At 37.6% G+C, this 20,157-nt stretch overlaps 1 protein-coding gene across 15 annotated transcripts in view; it reads left to right on the top strand.

Annotated features, from left to right (window-relative positions):
- Positions 1–20,157, top strand: part of Cdc42bpa (CDC42 binding protein kinase alpha) — a 218,968-nt gene that overhangs the window by 43,873 nt on the left and 154,938 nt on the right. The window contains exon 2 of one of the 15 annotated variants that reach the window (XM_026779692.1): positions 19,603–19,760. The exons of the other annotated variants lie outside the window; for them this stretch is intronic. The gene's annotated coding sequence lies outside the window, so the exon portion shown is untranslated. The remainder of the gene's footprint in view (positions 1–19,602; positions 19,761–20,157) is intronic. 15 annotated transcript variants of the gene reach the window in all.

The following is a 20,157-nucleotide window of genomic DNA, read 5'->3' as shown; positions in this document are numbered from 1 at the left end:
AACATTGTTGATTACAAAAATTACTTATGTTTTTTGGCAACTCCCTCCAAATAGCAATATCATCCTAAGATGATATAAACCTAAGATAGTAATGAAACATACTACAACTATGAGAGAAACTTCACTAATAAATATATATGTAGAAATATTTAACATATGTAGGCCTCAGAAGATAGAAGAGGAAAGTCATATAAAAGAATCTTGCAGTTTGAGGAGAATTCATCTGCAATTTCTCTTAATCAACGTAACTTTGTTGGGTATTAGATAGAGGGATACAGTTCCCAGTTCACTTTGAGACTAGAGTAACCAACCTTGTTCTAAAACTTGACAATATGTTTGGTGAAGGAAGTAACACAGAAAGGACTACATATCACCAAAGTCAAGAGTATGACTGTTTCTTTTGGGACGGTAGAGTTGTAGCACACATAGGAACATTTCTGCGTTGTAGTTCACATAGAAGTGTTTCTGGGGCTGTAGAGATGGCTCAGAGGTTAAGAGCACTGCCTGCTCTTCCAAAGGTCCTGAGTTCAATTCCCAGCAACCATATGATGGCTCACAACCATCTGTAATAGGGTCTGGTGCCCTCTTCTGGCCTGCAGGCATAGGCACAGACAGAATTTGTATATATAATAAATAAATAAATAAATATTAAAATAAAAGAAGTGTTTCTGGGCTGTGCGTATATAGGTTCCTGGGTTAGAGTGCAACCTAGCAGCGTTTCTGATTTGCTGCAAGACTGTATTTCTTGATCTGGCTTTCATTTATTGTGCACTTTATAATCATGTCTAATTCTCTGTATATATATTTTATATCCATCTTTAAACATTATAGAAGTTCTAAATTTTATTTTTTCTATTTTATTGAAGTCAGATTTTTCACACAATATGTTCTGATTACAATTCTCCCCAACTCCTTTGAGAGCCTCTCCACCTTCCCTCCTATCTGAATCCATACCTTTCTGACTCTAATTAGAAAACAGGCATTTAAATAATAGTAATAATATAAACCAAAACAAACCAGAATAGAACAAATCAAACAAAGAACAGTTAATATATAAGAGTTAGCCAATAAGAGGCTAGAGCTAATGGGCCAATCAGTGATTTAAATAATATATATTTAAATATAATATATATTTCGGATCTGAGCTGCCTGGCAGCCGAGAAACAAACAATTTGGCTTTTCAACATGGTTGACTAAATCCATGTAGAAACCTGAGAAAACTTTAAAAAGGAATTCTAGACACAAAAGAACAGAGTTAAGCATGGTTTGGTAGCAGCATTTTCTTGGGAGGGATCTTTTTGATAGAAGCAAGCAGAAGCATGGCTCCTTTAGGCGAGGTTTTCCTGATTTCAGAAAAAAAAAAACACAGTTTTGAAACTGCCCACTTTCTGGGCTGTGCTGCCAGTATGAACTCTGGCTCTTTCAGGAGACTGAGCATTTACATGGGGTTTGTAAGCAGCATGTTACAAACTGCTTAATGACTCAACATAGACCTGCTGCACACTTGGAATTGGGTAGTGTGCATGGCTCAGAGGCAGTGAACAGACCTCTTCCACCATGTTGGATTGGGTGGAGCAAGCTGGCAAGACCGTATTTGACCTAGCAATGTTGCAGCTTAAGTCTTTAAGAAGCGCTTATTATTTTAAGAAGCCCTCCTGGACAGTAAAGAAGTACAGATATGCAATAAAGTCTAATCCAGATAAAAAAGATCATGTAAAACTAATCTGTAGGGACAATGGCTCTAGACTGGCACCAGTCCAACTTCTCCATGTTCAATAAGTTCTTAGGTGTTTTCTTCAGCAATAGGGCCTTACTGTCAGTTGTGGAAAGCAACCAGTAGCCTTGGCAATAGCAGGGTTCTTTGGGAGTTCCCATGTGGTCCTTTAAGCCAACAACTCAATTAGATGTAACCCATTCCTGGCAGTGGACACTTCATTTGGTAACTAGAGATATCCACTTGGGGCTCCTTCTTCCCATTATTTAGCAATTTTATTTATACCATCTTCATACATGTAAAGAGATCGGGAAGTTTCAACTGCATTGGTTTCATACTACCCCTCAAATGGCCCTTTTTAGCTGTGCCTCCCTCTATTCTCTCCTTTGCCCCTTCCCTTCTGCCCATTTTATCCTCCCTTTTCTGTCTTTCCCTCATCTGTCCATAATAGAATTATTTTCCTTTCCTACGTAGATCCCTCCCTCCCCCAATTTCTTACTTTAAACTCTGTAGTTATATGGATTGTAGCTTGTTTATCAAAGATTTGACATCTAACCTTCATATAGAAGCAAGTACATACCATATTTGTTTTTCTGGATCTGGGTTACCTTACTAAGGATGATTTTTTTTTTCTAGCTCCATCCATTTGCCTGCTAATCTTATGATTATTTTTCTTTTACTGGCTGAGTCTATTATGTAAATGTACCACATTATCTTTTTATCGATAGACAGATATCTAGACTGTTTCCAATTTCTAGGTATTATGAATAGAGCAGTAATGAACATGGTTGAGCAAGTGTCTCTGTGGTAGAATGAAGCATCTTTTGGGTAAATGCCCAAGAGTGATTTTGCAGGGTCTTGAGGTAGATAATTTCCAACTTTCTGAGTAACTGCCACACTGTTTTCCATAGTGGCTGTACAAGATTGTACTCCCACCAGCCAGCAATGGATGAGTGGTCTCCTTACTCCGCATCCTCACCAGCATGAGATGTCACTTGTATTATTGATCTTAGCCATTCTCATGGTAGTTGTGATTTTAATTTTTTTGATGACTAAGGATGTTGAACATTTCTGTAACAGAGTCTCAACCATATGTATTTCCTCTTTTGAGAATTCTCTGTTTAGACATGTACCACATTTTTAAATTGAGTTGTTTGTTTTCTTTATGTCCAGGTTTTTGAATTCTTTATATATTTTGAATATTAGCTTTCCACTGGATGTGTAGGTGGAAAAAATTTCCCCAGTTCTGTAGCCTGCTGCTTTTTCTAAATGATGGTGTCTTTTGCTACTGGACCTTTTCAGTTTCATGAGGTTCCATTAATTAATTGTTGGTCTTGGTGTCTGTGCTATCAGTGCTCTGTTCAGAAAGTCTTTATTGTGCCAATGAGTTCAAGATTATTCCCCACCTCCTCTTCTGTCAGATTCAGTGTGTCTGGTCTTATGTCGAGGTCTTTGATCCATTTGGAGTTAAGGTTTATGCAGGGTGATATGTTATGGGTCTACTTGCATTCTTCTACATGCATCCTTCCAATTTGACCAGCACCATTTGTTAAAGATGTTTGCTTTTTACCAGTGTATATTTATGGTTTCTTTATCAAAAGTTAGCTGTACATAGGTGTGGATTTATATCTTGGTTTTCAATTAGTTCCATTGATCAATATGTCTGTGTTTGTGCCAATACTCTGCCATCCTTCTTGCTATAGCTCTGAAGTACAATTTGAGATGGGGGATGGCGATATCTCTAGCAGTTCTTTTGTTATCCAGAATTGTTTTAGCTATCCTGTTTTTTTTTGTTTATGTGTGTGTGTGTGTACACGCATGCACGTTTCTCCACATGAAGTCAAAAATTGTCCTTTCAAGTTCTGTGAATAATTTTGTTGGAATTTTAATGGGGGATAGTATTGAATCTGTAGATTCTTTTTGGCAGCATGGGTGATCTTTCCATCCTTTTTTTCCATTTTTTAAATTTTTTTATTGTTTTTTTAATATTTTTTTGTTGTAAAAAAATTTCCGCCTCCTCCCCGCCTCCCATTTCCCTCCCACTCTTCTCCCCCGCTCTCCCCCTTCCTCCACTTCTCTCCCCCTCCCCCCACACCATTCCTCCTCCCTCTCGAGTTTGAAGAGCAGTCCAGATTCCCTGTCCTGTGGGAAGTCCAAGGTCCTCCCCCCTCCATCCAGGTCCAGGTGAGCATCCAAAAAAGCTAGGCTCCCACAAAGCCAGTTCATGCAGTAGGATCGAAACCTAGTGCCATTGTCCTTGGCTTCTCATCCTCCTTCATTGTCCGCCATGTTCAGAGAGTCCGGTTTCATCCCATGCTTATTCAGTCCCAGTCCCGCTGGCCTTGGTGAGCTCCCAATAGATTAGCCCCACTGTCACAGTGGGTGGGTGCACCCCTCACGGTCCTGACTTTCTTGCTCATGTTCTCCCTCCTTCTGCTCCTCATTTGGACCTTGGGAGCTCAGTCTGGTGCTCCAATGTGGGTCTCTGTCTCTATCTCCATCCATCGCCAGATGAAGGTTCTAAGGTGATATGCAAGATATTCATCAGTATGGCTATAGGATAGGGTCATTTCAGGTTCCCTCTCCTCAGTTGCCCAAGGTACTAGCTGGGGACATCTCCCTGGACACCTGTGAGCCCCTCTAGAGTCAAATCTCTTGCCAATCCTAAGATGGCTCCCTTAATTAGGATATATACTTCTCTGCTCCCATATCCACCCTTCCTTTATCCCAACCATCCCATTCCCCCAAGCTCCCCCCAACGACCCAGTCCCCGAGTCCCCCTCCATCTTCTGATATCTTTTTCAGTTTCTTAAAGTTTTAATTATGTAAGTTTTTCACTTGCTTGGTTAGAATTACCCCAAGATATTTTATATTACTTGAGGCTATTGTAAGAGATGGTGTTTCCCTGATTTCTGGTTCAGCTCATTTGTCATTTGTATATAGGAAGGCTACTGATTTCTCTGAATTAATTTGTATCCTGCTACTTTTTAAAAAGTAAATTTCTATAGGCTGTAGGAATTTACTGGTGGAATTTTTAGGGTCACTTATTTGTACAGTCATATCTGCAAATAAAGATACTTTGGCTGTTTCCTGTTTGTATCCCCTTTGATTTCCTTCAGTTGTCTTATTGCTCTAGCTAAGACATTAAGTACTATATTGAACGGGTATGGGAAAGAGTGAACATCCTTGTCTTGTTGCTGATTTTAGTGGAAATACTTTGAGTTTCTCAATGTATAATGATGTTGACTATAGGCTTGCTGTAAATTACTTTTATTATGTTGAGATATGTCCTTGTATGCTTAGTCTCGTCAGGACTTTTATCATGAAGGGATGTTGCTTCTGTCAAGGGCCTTTTCTGCATCTAATGAGATGATCATGTGTTTTTTTTTGTCTTTCAGTCTGTTTATATGGTGGGTTACATTTATTGATTTGCATATGTTGAACCATCCTTGCATCTACTTGATTGTAGTGGTTGATCTTTTTGATGTATCCTTGGGTTCAGTTTGCAAGTATTTTATTGAGAATGTTTGCATCTGGGTTCATAAGAAAAATTGGTCTGTAATTCTCTGTAGACAACTTTATGTCCCATCAGTCACTTCCCAAATAACCACACAGAAACTTACTATTAATTATAAATGCTCAGCTGATAGCTTAGGCTTGTTTTTAGCTAGCTCTTATAACTTAACCCATTTCTGTTAATCTTTGTGTTACTGTGAGGCTCATTTATCTCCTATATTTACTTTCCAACCTGCTCACTCTGTGTCTTATGGCATTTACTCAAATTCCCTCTCCTCTTCTTCCCAGCATTCTCTTAGTCTGGTTCTCCTGCCTAACCTTATCCTGCCTAGCCATTGACCAACCAGCCCTTTATTAACCAGTGAGAGGAGTACATATTTACAGTGTACAAAAATGGTCCCACAGTAATTCTCTTTCTCTGTTGGGTCATGAAAGGTATCAGGTATTAGGCTAACTGGCCTCATGAAAAAAACTGAGTAGTGTTCCTTCTGTTTCTATTTTTGTGGAAAAAATTGAGTATTGGCATTACTTCTTTAGATTTGGTAGAATTTTGTGCTAAAACTATCTGGTTCTGGGCAATTTATTTATTTATTTATTTATTTCAGACTTTAATTAGTGCTTCGAATTCACTAGGGGCTATAGGTATGCTTACAAGGGTTATTCTTGTTTTAACTTTTGTAAGTGCTATATATCAAGAAAATTATTCATTTCCTTTACATTTTCCAATTCAGTGGAGTTCAGGTTTTTAAAATATATCCTTATGATTCTTTGGATTTCCACAGTGTCTCTTGTTATGTTCCCCTTTGCCTCTAATTTTGTTAATTTGGATTTTCTCCCCACATTTTCATAAATTTTGCCAAGGGTTTGTCAATCTTACTAGTTTTTCTGAGAGAACGAACTCTTTGTTTCAGTGATCTTCATTCTCCCTCCTTCCCTCCAGTTTCTTTCCTTCAGTCTTATCCCCAGCTTTGTAGTAGACCTTCTGCTTTGTTTTCCCCTTCCTCTCTGTCCCCACCCGAGGGGTCTATGCAGATCCTGGACCACCCAGCTTTCCTTCATATGTGGACTCTCTCAGCCACCCCTTCCCCATCCCTGTTCAGTAATGTCAGTTCCCAATACCTAGAATCATTTTTTACCAGGACCTCCAGTGGCCATACCTGGCATGATCTTAGAAGCATTCCCTACCAGGAAACTCAAAGCTACCAAACTCCGAAGAACTGGAGAAGGCAACAGAAACCAAGCAACAAAACACCCACCCAACAAAGACAAGACTGGGTAACAGCACCTAGAATTACAATCATCCCAAATCCAGATGCCCCAAATCTACCATAAAAGCACAATCACTAAAACCAAACAACCCTACTCTAGTAGGCCCAAAGAAATGCAGTATAGCTGGAGCATGACAGAATATCTATTATGAATAGACAACAAAATAGCTATTACTTTAAAGAGGATATGGATAAGTCTATTGATGAAATCTATGGAAACACAAACAACAATGGAATGAAATGAACAAAACTGTTCAAGACATGAAAGTAGAAATGGAATCAATAAAACCCAAACTGAGGGAAATCTGAAAAATGGGAAAATCGAAAACTTGAACAGGAACCTCAGAGGCAAGCCTCACCAACAGAATTCAAGAGGTGGAAGAGAGTCTTAGGCATTGGGGGACAAAATAGAATAAATGGATACCTTAGTCAAAGAAACTGTTAAGTCTGAGAAAATCCAGGCACAAAACATCCAGGAAAACTAGGATACTATGAAGACTAAATCTACGAATAATAGGAATAGAGGAGAGAGAAGAAACATAGGACCAAGGTACAAAAAATATTTCAACAAAATCATAGAAGAAAATTTCCCTAACCTAAATAAGGTGATACCTATCAAGATACAAGACACTTACAGAACACCAAATATATTGGACCATAGAAACTTTCCATGAAAGCTAACAAGGAAATAATGTTATAAGCTGAATTAATTAATAAAAAGTCTTAATAAAGCTAGGTGGTGGTGGCACACTCCTTTAATCCCAGTACTTGGGAAGTAGAGGCAGGTGAATCGTTTTGAGTTCGAGGCCAGCCTAGTCTACAAGAGCTGGTTCTAGGACAGCTTGGACTGTTAAACAGAGAAACCCTGTCTCAAAAAAAAAAAACAAAATCAGAGAAACAAACAAAACAAAAACAAAACCATAATAAATCCAAATGTGTTTATCTATCAAATTAGCTTTAAATTCTATTAAATACTATGTATAAGGACTTATGTGGAGAAGTCGGACACTCTCTTTGTCTCCCTCTGTGTGTGTGTGTGTGTGTGTGCGCGCGCGCGCGCGTGTGAGGGGGGGGGATGGCGATGATGTATATACATTTCAGATGAGTGTCCGAGTGTGTGGATGTCATGATTTGATGTTGGATATTTCCCTCAGATTCAGTTTCTCGCTGAACTGGAGCTTATTGGTTCAATTAATCTTGTGACCAGTGAGCTCCAGGGATCCACCTGTTTTCCTCCTCTGGGATTACAGATTATATGATTCATTGAAGTTACCTAACACAGGACCTCATGCTTGTATGACAAAGACTCTACCTACCTCCCAAGCAGTTTACCTTTAGCTATCTCCCCATGCCCTCTCTTTTTTGCTGGTGCTAGAGATTGAATCCAGGGCCTTGCATATGCTAGGCTATTGTACTGAACATTGAGCTACACCAGTAGACATGTTTTGTCTTTTAATTTTGAGACAGAATTTAATTAAGTTGTTGAACTGGGTTTTAATGCGGTGTGTGGTCTATGCTAGCTTTGAACTTGCAATCCTCCTGCCTTGTGCTACTGAATAGCTGGGATTATAGGCTGCTTTTAAAAAAACGTTTCTTGTACGCCTTTAATCCCAGAACTTCGGAGGCAGAGGCAGGCAGATCTCTGTGAGTTCAAAACCAGTTTGGTCTATAAGAGCTAGTTTCAGGACAGCTAGGTTTGTTACACAGAGAAACCCTGTCTCAAAAAACAGACCAAAACCAAACAAACCAAACAAAAAATTGAACAAAACTAAAACTTTTTCCTATGCAATATTAGAAATTAGAAAGTAAAGCAGATGAATATACCAGTACTTAGGGGTGTGTCTTTTGAAGGTAAAACCTTTTTATGAAAGTTATTTCACTCCATGTTGAAATTATTGGTATAATAAAGCAGTGTCCTTTAAAAACAGTAAAAGCTGGTTTTTACCAGTAGATAGAAATTAGTTGTCATTGAATCAACTTTGGTTTTGTTAGTGGCTATTCACCTTTATTTGAAGTTACCCTATTGGAATATTAAGTCTACAATTAACATATTTCTAGCAATGTTTAGAATTATTTTTTTTTTGCACGGTCAACCCTGGCACACTGGTAATGAAACTTGTATTTAAAAAATTGTATTTATTCTACAGAACAGAGAGAGGGTGTGCCCTTGGAGGCCCAGCAGATCTAGTCACTTCAGAAAGTACTTTCTTTATTTAATATGGTGCCTGCCATCTCTCCTCTTAACTCATTGCACATCTAGAAAGTAGCTACTTATTAAGAGAAACTGTGGGCTGCTAGGAATTCCATATTATACTTAGGAAAAGGTGAAGTCATATCCTTCAGCCTCTCACTCAGCTTTGCTCTGTAGTGATGTGTTGGCAGGGGAGTGTTTGGAGCAGCAGGCACGGCCTAGAATGCTAGTGTATATGAAAGTCCTTATTAGGAAACTTAAAAGGTCGCTCTGCTTTGTCAGCAGTTTGAGTCAGTTCTAGGAGAAGGCTGTTGGATAAGCCAGGATTTAGAGTTATTTTTGTGTGTGAGAGAAAGAGTGCTGTCTCATATGAGATCAAATCAAATCGTTAACACAAGGTTTGGTCTAGTCCAGAGCTCCAGAAACCCCATTAGTCCCTGTGTAATTTCTTGAATACTATCTGAACTGAAAGAAACTTAACTGAAAACAAAGCCAGGAATTGTGGTGCACATCCCACATCTTTAATTCCAGTACTTAGGAGGCTGAGACAGGAGAGTTTGAGTCCAGCTGGGTCTCTGAGATGTTGTCTGTTGGTGGGGATGATAGATGGGGATCAGAAATCATCAGTTTGTTTACTTCATGTAGCTACTTCAGATCTGAGCTGCAAGTCAGCATATACACAGAAGGCTTCATCTGCCAGTCAATTCTTATATATAAGAACTTTGATTTCTGCTTTGGAAGAATGCTGTTGATCCTGACACCAGAAAGTTTATCATCTAGGAAGCAGTGTAGCTAGGCTTAGAGACTTGGCTGTACTCAAAAGTATCTTCCTGCCTCCATCCTCGGGATGTTGAGAGCCACTGAAATGTTGCTCATATGTGATGTAAATAACTGAAACTGCATACTGTATAAGTAAAAGTCATAGTTTGGAGTCTGAAAATCTAAAATCTGTCCAGTTAACTGGTAGTGAGTGTTTTGACTGTATCGCAAGGTGGAAGGAAAAAGGACTAGGTGTGTGGGTGCATGTGTGTTGTATATCTTTATATTACCCAGTACTGAGAGAAATAACGGTGTATAAGTCCATTATTCGTCTTTTACATAGGTGGTGCCCATTGCACCTATGGGTCCTGATAAGATAACATCTTAGAAGGGCTAGGACCAGAATGACATAAAACTTGCAAACACTCAATGGATGTAGAGAAAGGAGAAGTCTTTGACACATTTTGATATGGATTTGATTAGTGTAGCCTTTCCTGAAAACAGGGTGGAGGTTGCTCAAAAAAAAAAAAAAACCAGAAATGGAATTGTCATACTAAAGAGCAATCCCATTTGATACTTATCTAAAGGAAATAAACTCAATATATTACAGAGATACCCACATTACAGTATGCTCACAGTAGCCAAGATCTGGAACCAATTGACTTTAAATTTTTTAAAGAACTTTTTAAAATTTTTAAAGAAAACTTTTTAAAATTTTTAAAGAAAATGTCAAGCACATGGGTATACATAAGCTTGCACGTATGCACATACACACACACTCATACACACTGTGATGTTTTCAAACACAAGAATAATGAAATGCTCTCATTTGTGGCAACGTGGATGGAACTTGAGGACATTGTGCTTAGTGAAATACACCAGGCACAGAGAACATTGTTTTCAGTCATGTGTGAAAGCTAAAAAGTTTCAGTTCGTAGAATAGAAAAGAAGGGGAGAAAAAGAAGAGAGGGAAAGGGAAGAAATAGTGGTCACTAAAGTACGAGAATGGGATGAGAGTACAGAAAGTTTGCTTAGATGATGTGGGACAATGATCTGTATTCTATCAATCATATTTTAAATAAATGCTGATTGGCCAGTAGCCAGGCAGGAAGTATAGGTGGTATAACCAGACAGGAAGTAGAGGCCGGTCAATGAGAACGGGAGAATTCTTGGAAGAAAGAAGTCCTAGTCTGCAGTTGTGACCCAACCACATAAGAAGTAAGATGTGACTGCCTCGCTGAGTAAGGTACCGAGCCACGTGGCTATCATAGACAAGAATAATGGGCTAATATAAGTTATAAGAGTTAATAAGAAGCCTGAGCTAATGGGTCAATCAGTTTATAACTAATGCAGATCTCTGTGTGATTTCTTTGGGACTTAATGACTGTGTAAACCAGGTAGGACAGAAACCTTGAATAATAAGAAACACTTAGATAATAAGAACCCAAAGATGGTAGGGTAGGAACAATTAGTCTGTAGTTCACTAGGGTGACTGTAGGCAATCATAATTTGCCATGTATTTCAAAACTACCGAAACGTGTAGAATTGTTGAATGTCACAGATTTTAGAAATGCCAATTGCAGTATTAACTACCATTTACTAATACATAGATTTGCTGGTTGTTTTTGTTTTTGTTATTGTTTATGGGTTTGTAATCTATAATCTTTGTAAATCTGCTTATTAGGCAGCTTTCCTAGATTCTACATTTATGATTTAGGAAAGTCATTCATGGCATCTGTCCAATCTTCCACACCATCAGTAGAGGTATATTAATGTTCTCTCTCCTTTCTTTCCATGAATATTAAAACTAGCTTGTTGACTTAAAAAAAGGATTTATTTCATTAGAATATCAGAGTTACAGATCAACCAAAGAATTTATACCCAACCTTCTTTGGATTGATTATAATATGATTTATAACTTCAGAAAAGAGATGGGAACTTTTCATGTACTTCGGCTCATACACCTAGGGACTCATCCACCCTAGTTATATTCTTTCTTACTTTTAGTTTGATCCATAGTCTCACTAAGCTGCCCAGCCAAGCTTTAAACTCACTTTGTAGTTCAGATAATCCACTTGTGTCAGCTTCTTGTGTAGTTGGGATTACAAGCAGGGGCTCAAAAGCTAGGTTTGCAATTTCTAATTATTATACTAATTTTAAAAATGTTTTAATTTATCCTTTGACAATTTCATATATTTTGATCATATTTCCCTTCCTCCAACTTTTTCCAGAACATTCCCCACTTTCCTACCCATCCAACTTCATGTTTTTTCTCCCTCTTAAAAAGAAAAAAAAAAAGAACTAAAACTAAAACACAACAAAAGATGGAGTCAGATTTTCATTGGAAACTACTCATGAACATTGGTCCTGCATTGAAGAAAGCTGATTTTCCCTCTGCCAGCAGCTATCTGTTAACAAAGTTTCCTGGCTAGGGGTGGAGCTTTGTACCTATTTTCCTCCTCCATGCTGAGATTTTTGTCTGGCTTGAGCTTGTGCATGCTATTACAGTTTTTGTGAAACATTTTTGTATCTGCTCTGTTGTGTCTGGATCATCTACCAGTCTTCCCTCCCCTTCTTCATAGATCCTTGAATGGAGAGATGTGATTTAGATATACCATTTAATGCTGAGCACTCCAAAGTTCTCACTGTCTGCACCTTGGCCAGTTGTGGGGTCCTGTGTTAATTACCATCTTACTGAAAGAAGCTTCTCTGATGAGGGTTGAGTGCTCTACTGGGTATAGCAGTATGTCATTATAAGTCATTTTATTGCTATGTTCACTTATCAGAATAACAGTAATGGGTTTCTCTCTAGGGCCATGATCTCTCTAGTTTCAGATTCTTAGCTTCATTAACAGTATCAGGTATGGGTTATGTTTCATGGAAAAGGCCTTTAATCTAATTTTTAAAAGGTGTTGTTTAATCCCATTATTGTATCAGTGGGTATATCTTGCAGGAAGGTTATTATTGTTATTGTAGTTCACAGGATTTATAACTGGGTGAAATTGATGACTACTTTTCTTTTCTGTTAGCTTATAGTACCTTCCAGCACTGAATGCTAGCTAGTAGAGATGAAGCTTCTAGTTAGTACCAACTCAATTTCTTCATATTTTATGCCATATTTATGTGGTGTCTTTAGCAGTAGTATTTGTAATAGCCTGTAAATCTTTGAGGGGTGGTGGCCTATGTATTCCTTTGATCAATTACTTAAAAAGATGTAACTAATTCCTGGTACTGGGTTTTATTTTGTAGCATGTGATGTCTAGTTGGGGTATTGGCTTTCCCATTGTATGCTCACTCCATTTAAACCCATTTTATATATTTTAGGGAGCTTCTACAGTGGAAGGTTTCCATATGGCTTTTTAAAAAGTCTTTAGTGATAGCTCTCCCTCCCCATTATCCCCCTTTTCTGATCTCCCATTCACCACCCTCTTTAATCTTCCTGCTGTAATTATCTCTTTATTCCTTTATGACAGTGTATTCCTTTCTCCTTCTTGGAAGATTCGCCCCTTACCCCTCCCCAGTTCTTTATTAGTTCTAACCTCTGTGGCTATTCTAAATACATACATAAAGCTAACATCCACATATAAGGAAAAGTATGCAGTGTTTGTCTGTCTGGAACTGGGTTACTTCACTCAGCATTATTGTTTCTGGTTCTCTCTATTTACATGAAGATTTCATAATATATTTTTTCTTAACATCCAAAAAATATTCCATTGTCTAAAAGTACTACTTTTTCATTATTGACTCATGAGTTGATAGGTGTCTTGATTGTTTTCCAGTTTCTGGCTATTATGAAAAGAACAGCAATAAACAACAGCGAGTATCTCTGTGGTCCTTTGGATATATGCCTAAGAGTGGTATAGTTGGATTGGCAGCTTTTTTGAGGAACCTCTGAACTGATTTTCATAGTGACAATCTTAATTACTTTTCTTTTGTGATATAACACTATGATTAAGGTAATTTATAAAAGAAAGTGTTTAATTTGGAGCTTACGGTTTCAGAGGTTAGAAGAGTTTCTGATTATCATATCAAGGAACACAGCAGCAGCCAGCCAGGCATGGCATGGTGCTGGAAAAGTACTTGAGAGCTTATGTCTTGAGACACAACTATAAGGCAGAGAGCTGACTGAAAATGATGTAGGATTTTGAAACCTTAAAACCTGTCCTCAGTGACACACATCCTTCAACAAGGTGAATTGTTTTGGAATTTTGAAGAGGGTTGCATAGAATCTGAAGGTTTTGGTGTGATGGACAGCTTCACAATATCATTGATACAATCCATGAGCATGAGAGGTCACCCATTTTCCTGATGATGGATTCTTTAATCTCTTAAAGTTTTTAGCATACAAATCTTTCACTTGCATAGTGAGTGAGAGTTATTCCAAGATGTGCTGTTTTTTTTTTTTTCCTTCAAGGCTATTGTGAGAGGCGGTGTTTCCCTGATTTCTTGTTCAGCTCATTTGTCATTTGTATATAGGAAGGATACTGATTTCTATGTATTAATTTTGTATCCTGCTCCTTTTCTAAAAGTGTACATGAGCTGTAAGAATTTACTGGTGGAATTTTTAGGGTCACTTATGTGTACAATCATATCTGCAAATAAAGATACTTTGGCTCTTTCCTTTCCTGTTTGTATCCCCTTTGATCTCCTTCAGTTGTCTTATTGCTTTAGCTAACTTCAAATACTATATTGGACAGGTATGAAGAGAGTGGACATCCTTGTCTTGTTGCTGATTTTAGTTTAAATACTTTGAGTTTCTCTTCATGTATAATGTTGACTGTAAATTACTTTTATTATGTTGAGATATGTCCTTGTATGTCTGGTCTCTTCAGGACTTTTATCATGAAGGGCTGTTGCTTTTGTCAAGGACCTTTTTCTGCATCTAATGAGATGATCATGTGGTTTTTGTCTTTCAGTCTGTTTATCTAGTGGGTTACATTTATTGATTTGCATATGTTGCACGATCTTTGCATCTCTGGGATGAAGTCGACTTGATCATTGTGGGTGATCTTTTTTGATATATTCTTGGATTCAGTTTGCAAGTATTTTATTGAGAATTTATGTTTATAAGGGATATTGGTCCATATTTTTCTTTTTCATTGGTTCTTTGTATAGTTTTGGTATTTGGGTAATAGTGATTTCATAAAAGAGTTTGGAAATGTTCCTTCCGTTTCTTTTGATGTTAGTTATCTAGCCCTGTATTTCTTTTAAGTTGGAAGACTTTTGATTATTGTTTTTATTTCACTAAGGGTTCTGGATTTGTTTAAATTCTTTCATCTTGATGTTTTAACTTTGGATATATATATATTATATATTAAAAATCCATTCATTTAGGTTTTCCAGTTTGTAGAATACAATTTTTAAAGTATTTCTATGGTTTCTGAATTTCCTCAATATATGTTATAATCTCTTCCTTTCCATCTCTAGTTTTATTAATTTGGATCCTCTTGTTCTTTTTATTAATTTGGCTAAATGTTTGTTAAGTTTGTTGATTTTCTTTTCAAAGATTTAACTCAGTTTCATTGGTTCTTAGTATTTATGCCCCATTTCTCATTCATCAGTTTCGGCCCTGTGTTTGATTATTTTTTCCCATCTACACTTTTTGGGGGTTTATTCTTATTTTTCTAAAGCTTTCAACTGTATTATTAAGTTACAAATATATTTCCATTTTCGTTTATATAGGTATTTTATACTGTGAACTTTCTTCTTAAAACTGCTTTCATTGTTTTCCATAGATGTTATGCTTTCATTTTCATTAAATTCTAAAAGTTTTTAATTTCCTTATTGACTCAGTTTTCATTCATTAGTGAGTTGTTTAATTTCAAATATTTTGTGTACTTTCTGCTGGTTTCTATTGTTGATATTCAACTTTAATCCATGGTGGTCAGATAGGATACAGGATGTTATTTAAATTTTCCTATATTTGTTGTGATTTGCTTTGTATCATAATATGCATTCAATTTTGGGGGAAAGTTCTATAGGCAACTTACAAGAAAGTGTATTTTTCAGTGTTTGGGTGGAATATTCTGTGGATATTTGTCACTTACATTATTTAAATCTAGAGTTTCTCTATGCAGTATTTGTCTGGATGACCTTTCTATTGGTGAAAGTGAAGTATTGAATTTACTCATCATCAACGAGTTAGGGTCAAGATGTGATTTTTATATAATAGTGCTTCTTTTATGAATTTGAGTGCCTTTGTTTTGGTGTACAAATATTTAGAATTGTAATATCCTCTTGGTGGATTTTTTTCCTTTAGTGAGTGTGTAATGTCTTTCTTTCTAATTAATTTTGAATTGCAGGTATTTTGTTAGATACTGAAATAACCAAGCCTGCTTGCTTCAAATTGGTTCTGTTTGCTTGAAGTATCCTGTTTTCATCTTTTTACTCTAAGGTGGTATCTGTTCTTGATGCTGAGGTGTGCTTTTGGGGAGACAGCAGAAAGATGGGTCCTTTTTCCTAATCCAGTCTGTTAGTTTGTGTGTTTGGGGGAGCCACGACCATTCGTATTAGAGAGTTAGTGAACAGCGTTCACTGGTTCTTGTCATTTTGTTATCTTCTTTAAGACTCTTGTTTATCTGTTCTAGATTACTTATTGCATCTTCTTCAATGTGGTTAACTACTTCTTTAAACTGATGTTTTCCTTCTGGTGTCCTCTGTAGAGCTGGATTGGTGAACATAAATAAATTCCTTAAAGTTTGTCATCATCAAGAAAACATTTTTTCTTTTTCCTTCAGTTATGATTGATACTTTTGCTGGGTATGGTAATCTGGACTGACTTCTCTAGTCTCTTAAGGCTTGTAGAACATCAGTCCTGGCCCTTCTGACTTTCAAAGTATCCATTGAAAAGTCATGTGTTACTCTAACGGGCTAGTTTTTACTAGAGATTTGGTCTTTTTCTCTTGCAGCTTTTTAATATCCTTTCTTTCTACATTTAATATTTGATTATTATGTATTGAAGGGAGTTCTTTTTTTGTCTTGTCTATTTGGTGTTCTGTATATTTCTTTATAGGCTTCTCTTTTTTAAGACTGGGGAAATTTTCTCATATGATTTCATTAAAAATATATTCTGTGCTTTTAACTGGTGTTCCCCCCCCCATACCTATATTATTCATAGATAGATTTGGTCCTTTCTGAGTATCCCAGATTTCTTGGATGGTTACTTTCTTTTTGTTTTCTTCTGGTTTTTTGAGACAGGATTTCTTTGTGTAGTTTTGGAATCTGTCCTGGAACTAGCTCTTGTAGACCAGGTTAGCCTTGAACTCACAGAGATCCACCTGCCTCTGCCTCCTGAGTGTTGGGATTAAAGGTGTGCACCACCACCACCTGGCTCTTGGATGTTTTGTTCCTGATTTTTTTCAATTTAACGTTTTCTTTGATCAAGTGTTAGATTTCTTCTACTTTGTTTTTAAGACCTGACTTTTGCTCTTTCACTTCATCCAGTCTCTTGGTGAGACTTTCCTCATAGTGTTTTGATTTGAGTTATACATTTCAAGGTTTTTATCAGTTTTAGTTTTCTTTAGCAATTTTATTTCTTTGTTAAATTCTATTTTCCTATTTTAAATTGTTTTTGTTAGTTTATTCTACTGTGCTTTCATGATCTTCATTAAGTCGTTAGGCTATATGCTTTTTCAGGTCCTTGAACATACTTAGATTTTTTTGTAATTGTTGTCTTGGGCTTCATCTAAATGACTTTTCTCAGGGAATATGACAGTCTGCATGCCAATTTTTGGAGGAAGGTTATTATTGTCTTACTTGTTTGAGTTTACGATGGAATCTGTGCATCTGGACTTAGGACATTTGTGGTGTTTCTTTGGTGTGACTATCTGGTCATGCCTCTATTGGGTGGGTGTTTAGGTCTTTGTTTGCTGTTGTTCCAGTGTGTCAAGTTGTGGACTTGTTGAACGATACCTGAGTTTCAGTGCTGGAACCACTTTGAATTTCAGGGTTTAGACTCTTGACTAGTTGACATGGTAAGTACAATGACTGATAGGTGAACAGCAGGTAGAGAGACGCCTGGCTTTGGGTGTCTTTAACTGGGTTTCTGGGTTGGGTTTCATGACATCCCAGGGACCTGCAGTGGGGAGGGTGGCTGTGAGTAGGTATGACTGGTGGGAGGACTCTAGGAGGTCGTTCTAGTTCCTCTCTAAAGTGAAGTTCTGGTTCTCATTCAAACCCCAAGCCATGCTAGAGGGGACAGTGAGTGACATTGCTACTAACACTTCTCTCTTTGTTGAGACAGTCTCAGGAAGTCCAGGTTAACTTCCAACTTTAAATGTAGCCAAAGATGACCTCGAACTCCTGGACAGCCCCCCCCCCCCCCCCCCCACACACACACAAAGTGCTGGAATAGAGGCATTTGTCATCACCTCACTGGGTTTTTTCAAGTTTTTATTTTATATACTTTTAGTATACAGTTATCCTTCTACCCCCAAAGAGATCAAGCTTGGAGTCTTCACACTGAGCCCTTTATTTTTTTTCCGTTTATTTATTTATTAAAGATTTCTGTCTCTTCCCCGCCACCGCCTCCCATTTCCCTCCCCCTCCCCCAACCAAGTCCCCCTCCCTCGTCAGCCCAAAGAGGAATCAGGGTTCCCTGCCCTGTGGGAAGTCCAAGGAACCCCCACCTCCATCCAGGTCTAGTAAGGTGAGCATCCAAACTGCTTAGGCTCCCACAAAGCCAGTGCGTGCAGTAGGATCAAAAACCCACTGCCATTGTTCTTGAGTTCTCAGTAGTCCTCATTGTCCGCTATGTTCAGCGAGTCCGGTTTTATCCCAAGTTTTTTCAGACCCAGGCCAGCTGGCCTTGGTGAGTTCCCGATAGAACATCCCCACTGTCTCACATACTGAGCCCTTTATATCCTTGAGTTTATAGATTCTTTAGCTTGAAGTCTTTAGACATTACTATTACTTTCATGAAAATCCTGAAATGTGTAATATAGACTGTAGTTTTTCCATCCTTATCTCTCTGCTCATCCTGAATTTATAGAATTCTTTAAAATATTGTTTTTAATCAACTGATGTCAGTCTTTATTTCTTGTATTGTTATTATGGTTTATCCCTTCAAAATATATCTTTTGTCATTTCATGAGATTGAGGTGAAAAGTAAATTAAGGCATTTACTTTTCAAAATAGTCTATAAATAATAAAGGGGAAATACCTAAGTCAGGCACATATTCTTGGCTTGCTTTGAACATGGGTGTTTTCATCCTCTGAGAACCCAGCTTTATTAGTTCTTAGTCTGCTTATTATTCATAAATATCTTCAGTCCTTTGCCTTACATAGATTCTGGATGATTTTTATAGTTTGGGTTTCTGCTGTGTAGTTGCATCCTGTTTGACCTCTATGAGGTCAAATTCAAAGAACTCTTTTACTTGTCTTTGCCTCTGGGGTTTCAGTAGCACATTGGAGTCACATGCGGTTCAACAGTATCAGGAACTTCTATTAAAAGGCATCAAACTTAATGTGGAATCAAACTGAAGACTTTGAACTACTTTCTCTAAAACGCTAATGTTGGTTTCCAACTTTTGGTCTCAAAATGTATGTATAGAGTAGTGGTATTGAAGTTTCAGCCAACCATTCTCACCCACTGACTAATACAACAGAGTGATGTTGAAATGGGACCTTTCAGGACAGTAGTAAGAGGACAATTGTTGACCCTAATCCGTGTGACATAATCATACTGACAGAAACGAAAGAGATTTCCTACCTTTATTTTTCAAATTTACTTTTCAAATTGAGAAGAAAATAAGCTCCTTCCTAATGTAAGCATCTCTCTTGGGCATATATATATATATGTTCTGTGACTCTTACAATCTAAGATTAAGAATGCAAAGATCCGAAACAGGTAATTATTTCCTTTGAACTATTTTGTTTCTCCCAGGATCTATGAAAAGGCTCACTTCTGGAATAGATATCTAATAGGAACATTTCTGTCAGTTTAATTCTTTTCCCACCATCAATTAAGTTTTTTTTGGTAGACAGACAAACCATGTAAATAAATTAGTTTTAAAAACTCTTACAAGAAATACATACACCGTGGGAAACAGTAAAGTTGAAATTCAGCAGCTCTGTGAGTTAAGAATCTTCTCTCTACAACACACTCGTGTCAGTTACTGCTTAACTTAACGCTGGGTTTTCCTTTTTGCTTTCAGGAAAACCTTTAATTTACGCCCTGGGTGTTACCTGTCCACAGCTTCCTGGTGGCTCACCGCTTCTGCCTGCTCCAGCCTTGCTCCGGCAGCTTCCAGGCTTCTGGGCTTCAGAGCTTGTTGTGAAAGCTTGCTGCTTTGGCCTGCTACCCCTGCTTCAGGTGTCAAAAGCTTTTAATTAGCTTGCTTCCTCTAATTACCTGGTTCCTTATGTGTCCATGTAGGTTTAGTTGCAAGGGCCTGGAAGGGGAGGATACCTGTAGGCACTCATTTTCTATAAAGACTCTTGTTCAGGCTCTCCTGAAACTCCTGGGAGAAGAAACTAAATTTAGTGCATGATTTGCCTTTGATAGTGCCGGTCTGTAGTCCAAAGGACCCACAGGTGTGGGCATGAGCTTTTATAATTTGTGTCTGTTTAATTGGTTGATGCCCAGGCTGTACCTGATTTAAATATTTTGGCTATTGCTGCTCGATGTATAAGTTATGTTTTTTTATCAAGATCACACTCTGGCTGTTTAATAAATAGTTTGTAGTGATTTTAGATTTTAGTTTGCCTTC

Source organism: Microtus ochrogaster, chromosome 6 (genome assembly GCF_000317375.1).
Source record: "Microtus ochrogaster isolate Prairie Vole_2 chromosome 6, MicOch1.0, whole genome shotgun sequence".
Taxonomy (NCBI): domain Eukaryota; kingdom Metazoa; phylum Chordata; class Mammalia; order Rodentia; family Cricetidae; genus Microtus; species Microtus ochrogaster.
This window is presented reverse-complemented; position numbering and strand designations above follow the sequence as displayed.